Below are 6,219 nucleotides of genomic sequence, written 5' to 3' on the forward strand. Positions count from 1 at the left end.
CCAGAAGTTCCACCTGAAGTCACAGAAGTCCGGCCTACTCATGCTAACACTTATCCCAATATGAGTTCTTATGGAGACATTTTGACGGGTCAAATGTCATAGGAAGCTTTAAGTCATCAATATAATCAAATTTATAGTGGAGAGTGGTAAATATCCATTATTTTTACGGAAAAGGGCCTAAACTACCCTTGAACTATTAGAATTGGTACAAAAATATCCTCCGTACACCTTTGAGCCCCCAAATACCCCCGCCGTTCACCTATAGGGTCTAATATACCCTTATTTCTAACTGCTCCATCTCATTTATTAAGTGTCATCATTTAATTGGTTAGCCCATATGATTAACTAAACTAATTAGTTTTAAAACCATTTGACCGGATCCCAACCCATCTAACCCGTCTACCCGACTAATTCCGCACCGCCTCAAATTAAATCCCCCATTTAAATGTGTCATAATCAGCATAATAGTTTAAACCTTTTGGATCCCATTATCTTTAAGCATATATGTACAGGTTTTGGAGTAATCACTTCTATCAATCAAAATGCACATATGTACAGGTTTTGGGTTTTGTATGATCACTGGAAACTAATACATTAAACTAAAAATGGACAAGATATCACTTTATTAAACTAAAGACATTTCAGCACAAGAAGATTGTTACATGTCGTGTTCTCATGCGTTGGAAAGTGTGCAAGTTAAATGATATTAGTAACGGACACGAGGTTATTCCCCAAGTTTATAAGTGGTTAAAGTAACAGTACACATGTATCGTAAGGATTTGAAGTTAAACCAATCGAAAAAAATAAGTTTGTCGAGTTTCAAAATTTATTCGAATAAAATACGGTCCACGCTATAATATCCCGTATTTTTGGACCAAGAAATGGAACTGTCCAACATGAGCGGTTTTACCGAGGCCGTAGGATTTGGTTATAATCAAGCACGAAAATCAAAAGCTTGGTGTATATGAGGAATGAAGTCCAAAAATAATTTAGGCCTTAACAAGTATGACCACGGTGATTGAGAATAATATTTTGTGTATACCAAAAGAGACTATGGACGAGTGCTATATCACATGATCGTAGCAATGAGTATATGAAGTGTATTAAAAATAATTGTTATTAAAGTGAATTGAGATCAAGAAATTAACTATGTGTATAATTGGTTAGAGGTTGGATTTTAAGTGGATTGAATAAATTAAGCTAATGCCACCTTTCCAATACGTGAGAGTAGCTAAACAAATTGATAGCATTACGTTCTTATAAGTGTAATAAATCAAGTGCACTTGAAAGTGCATAGTGCCACGTGAAAATAAGGAGACAAATGAGACAAATGACGATTTGTAGATAATTTCAAGGTGACAAGGATGTCCGCACGTGGCTTTATAGAAAGGAGCAGCAAGTGACTAGTACAAATTGTCATTTGGTGGCATCTTTATAGCCAATTTGTGTATACCAAAAGAGACTATGGACGAGTGCTATATCACATAATCGTAGCAATGAGTATATGAAGTGTATTAAAAATAATTGTTATTAAAGTGAATTGAGATCAAGAAATTAACTATGTATATAATTGGTTAGAGGTTGGATTTTAAGTGGAGGTTTAGAATTGAATAAATTAAGCTAATGCCACCTTTCCAATACGTGGCAGTAGCTAAACAAATTGATAGCCTTTAATTGTGTGGAGCCGTGGCCTTAAATAGAGGAATTCTTCACTTAATCTTTCATTTTAATGATATGGAAGTTAATAAAATAGGGCTGCTCTCTGCGGAGCCATGACAAACAAAAACGAACAGAGGATTGGTCATGATTTCGGTCTCGTTGTTCCATTTTGTGGTGTTGTTGAATCCGGGTTTTCTTCGTAGTGAAGTAAGGTGGAAGAAAATTATTTCTTGGAATATAAGGTAAGAATTTTCCTCTACTAGATATATTTAAATTCGTCCGGGTCATAGTTAAATTGTGAGACGGGAACTACGAAATTAATTGCGGGAAGTCGGATAAATTGTTATTACTATCATGTGGGCTGTTTTGGAGGTAATTTAAGAATGAATTTAATTTTAGTTGATATGAAATTATTGGTATTGTTTTTATTGGTATAATGATTGATATTTTGGCTAAGTTGGAAGCACGAGGATTATTATGTTTTTAGAGAAGATGTTGCCCGAATATTGTTAGATTTCTAAGTAATTAAGGATTGGTTTGAAAGAGTATCCTAATTTAATTATTAACATATTTGGTATTATTTGTAGATGGTATGAGATTAGTGAGACGTGGGCCGAATTCTATAGAGTTATGAAGTGAGTTATCGTTCTATTTCCATAGAATTTATGTGATGACATTGTTGCAGTCTTTATTTGTGATGCGGAAATGATATGAAGTTTGGTTGGAATGAATTATACAGGGGATTCATTAAATAATTTGTTAAGTTAATGTGAGTTAAAGCTAATCCCTACGGACTAATTTGAGCATATCGCTTTGGGATATAGACTTGCAGGTTCAAGAAATGAGACATAGGATGAGTAAGTAAGCGACGAGGTATGTAAAGTTGTCCCTTCCTTCTTTTGGCATGTCTCAGATGTAAGTGATGAATGATATGAACTTTGGGGTAATTCCATTCATAAGTTTGAGTGACATTTATGATTCTTATTCACTTCTTGATATTACCATTTTCAAGTGATTGAGCCTCCCTCTTCAGTTTTCTATACATCGTATAATAGTCGATATATACACGCTCCTATTCTTGCAAGTCTCAATATGTCTTTCACTGAGTCCCGGGCCAGGACACGTTTTCGTGCACAGCTTCACTGCATTGTTCACCGAGACCCTCACTAGAGGGTCGGGACACGTTATATGTATATGTATATGATGATATGATGACATGATGATATGATGATACGGTGATGGTGGCCAGGATGACATATGATGACTTTATTCACCGAGTCCCTCACTAGAGGGCCGGGACACGTTATATATATATGCATGATGATGATATGATTTTATTTACCGAGTCCCTTACTATAGGGCCGGGACATGTTATATATATACATATGTACATGATGATTACCTAATTATGTCACTACGTCCCATAACGGGTTGAGTATGATATATGATGTTGACATGCATGAATTATGTTTCAAAGGCAAAGTGTTTTGGTATTCTGAACATTGTACGTGTTTCCTGTACTCCTTATTTCAGATATGATCCTTTTACTGTATTTCATGCTTTACATGCTCAGTACATATTCCGTACTGACCCCCTTTCTTCGGGGGGGCTGCGTTTCATGCCCGCAGGTGCAGATACTCGCTTTGGTGATCCGCCAGCTTAGGATTCCCTTTCTGCTGTCTTGGAGAGCTCCGTCGTTCCGGAGCCTAGATTTTGGTACAGACTTCCTGATATGCATATATATATGTTTTTGTCCATGGGTACGACGGGGCCCTGTCCCGTCATATGTTACTGTTGATACTCCTAGAGGTCTGTAGACATGTATGTGGGTTGTGTTCAGATGTGGTCAGTTGTGCCTATATGGTCATTATGGATGTTCTAGCGCTGTAGCAGCCTTGTCGGCTGGCATATATTATCGTTGGTTGTGGCAGCCTTGCCGGCTTGCATATATTATTGTTCTGTTGTAGCAGCCTTGTCGGCTTGCGTGATATTCTGATATGTAGTGGCAGCCTTGTCGGCTTGCGTAGAATAATAATATATATAGTGGCAGCCTCGTCGGCTTGCGTATGTTATTACGTTGTGATTGATTGAGGACCTATAGTATCAGTCCGATTATGTTTGACAGGTACATATGGGTGTCCAGCTCGGGCACTAGTCATGGTCCACGGGGCTGGGTCGTGACAAAGATGAAGAAGAAGCCTCGGCTGATTTTTTTATGAAATGGGTTTGTGGGTTTCTAAATCGATTAAATGGGGGATTTAATTTGGGGCGGGTCGGGTTTTATCGGGTAGACGGGTTAGATGGGTTGGGATCCGGTCAAATGGTTTTAAAATTAGTTTAGTTAATCATATGAGCTAACCAATTAAATGATGCCACGTAATAAATGAGATGGAGCCGTTAGAAATAAGGGTATATTCCCATAGGTGAACGGCGGGGGTATTTGGGGGGCTCAAAGGTGGATGGAGGGTATTTTTGTACCAATTCTAATAGTTCAAGGGTATTTTAGGCCCTTTTCCGTTATTTTTATTATTATTTTGTGTAATAGCATATGTTAATTGTTTGTATAGTAATAGTAATGTTGTTTCTATTTTTAAGGGTTATACACCTGATATGAGTAATATCGGGCAGTCCTCTTAGTCAGGATGGATGAATCATGCTGGAACGTCCTCAGCCTATAAAACTTTTCAAAACAATGCTCCTTCCTCAAGTTTTGGTGCAGTTGATTATTATCGGTAGGTCTACTTTTTGAAGATTAAATAATATTATATTTGATATTTAGTAGTTAAAATACTTTACTTTCTTGTGTAGGAAATGTTTTACACAAAACGAGCCCGTGGTACCAAATGTGGACCCTTCCTCAAGCACATGCAATGTTGATTCTTATCGGTAGGTCCATCATTTTGATATTAAATAATCTATATATTTTGATGTTTGGTAGTTAATATATTTTACTTATTTTCTATAGGAAAAGACTTTTAGTAGATGGTATTGATTCCGAATCATATTGAAACATCATCGAGTGATAGTGACGACATACCTAATGCGGAGGTATGAGACGGTGAAGTCCCTTTCTTAACGAGTGAAAGTGAGGATGATATTAATCCTCAAAGTCAATTACAACAGTTAGAAGCGATGATGCAAAGTCAGTCACACTAGCAAGAACTGATGTCGCATCACCCATTTCACTAGCAAGAGCTGATGCCACAAAGTCCATTGCACTAGCAAGAATCGATGACGAAAGCAGACCCGACCCGGTGGAATTCCAATGATATTCCCTATCTTGATCATCTTCAAGGTCGCCCTGATGCCTTTGTCTATACTAGGGATGATGATCCTATTCGTCAAGTAATGTGGAAAGAGCCAAACGATCTTGTAACAGAGGAAGTTTATATTGAAAAAGGCATGATGTTCGCCTCGAAAAAGTCATTGCAAAGGGCTGTTAAGATTTTCCGCATCAAGAATATCAGGGAGTTCAAAGTGGATGATTCCACTCGAAAATTTTGGCGATTGGTCTGCAGGCAACAATATCAAGGTTGTTGATGGATGCTCTGTGGTAAGTAGACTCATGATCATATGTGGACTATTTCAAAATAACCCAATTCACATTTGTGATATGGGTGAATGCCGAGCAGATCATTTCAATCTAGATACCAATATGATTGTTGCTGTGTTAGTTGGAGACATTGGACAAACCCCCAGGTACCCCCTTCACCCAAGTTTATTTTAATTTTGATGTTATATGAGGCTCTTCATTGCTAAATTCTAATATTGAAACTTCTACAAGTTCGTCATTAAAGATTGCATTACAGCAGTTCTGAACGTATATCGCCAAAAGCATAAATAGGCAAAAGGCATATCTCGGGCGTAGACATGCTTTCGAGATGGTCTATGGCAATTGGGAAGGCTCTTTTAAGACGTTGCCGAGATACATGACAGCTCTATAACACTTCAATCCTAGTACTGTTGTTGAATGGAAGCTCAAGTCGAAACCTGGTGTGACCGGTAATATTTTTAATTTTGTGTTTTGGGCATTCAAACCATACATTGATGCTTTTGCACATTGTCGGCCAGTAATATCAATAGACGGCACGTATGTGTACGGGATATACAACGTCAAGCTACTAATTGCAGTAGGAATGGATGCGAATGGGTCGATATTCCCTCTGGCTTTTGCATTGCAGCTAATGAGAGCACGGAGACATGGGGTATGTTTTTTAGCTACTTGAGGCAACACATTATTAAGGATCGAATGGGTATATGCGTGCTATCAGACAGAAATCATGGCATATTGGCTAATATGTTTAGGTTGCAGAGGTGACAACCGCCCTTTGCCTACCATTGTTATTGTTTAAGGAATCTAATGGTAAATTTTCAAAATGCATATAAAATCAGTTGATTGAACAAATGGATGTGGGCGGCTGCAACAAAGCATCAAGCGAAGAAGTTTCTTATGCAGATTGAGTTGATTAGGGAGACGAATGAGGAAGTCCACCATTGGTTGAAGCCACTAGATATCGAAAAATGGACATTACACAAGTATGAAAGTAGAAGATGGGGGAA

At 37.8% G+C, this 6,219-nt stretch overlaps 1 long non-coding RNA gene across 1 annotated transcript; it reads left to right on the forward strand.

Annotated features, from left to right (window-relative positions):
* The first annotated feature begins 1,656 nt into the window (after window positions 1-1,656).
* LOC132638538 (uncharacterized) lies at window positions 1,657-3,713 on the forward strand. Its single transcript, XR_009581785.1, has 3 exons — window positions 1,657-1,901; window positions 2,484-2,532; window positions 3,288-3,713. It is a non-coding gene; the product is annotated as an uncharacterized LOC132638538 (long non-coding RNA).
* The last annotated feature ends 2,506 nt before the right edge of the window (window positions 3,714-6,219 follow it).

This window comes from Lycium barbarum, chromosome 4 (assembly GCF_019175385.1).
Source record: "Lycium barbarum isolate Lr01 chromosome 4, ASM1917538v2, whole genome shotgun sequence".
Taxonomy (NCBI): domain Eukaryota; kingdom Viridiplantae; phylum Streptophyta; class Magnoliopsida; order Solanales; family Solanaceae; genus Lycium; species Lycium barbarum.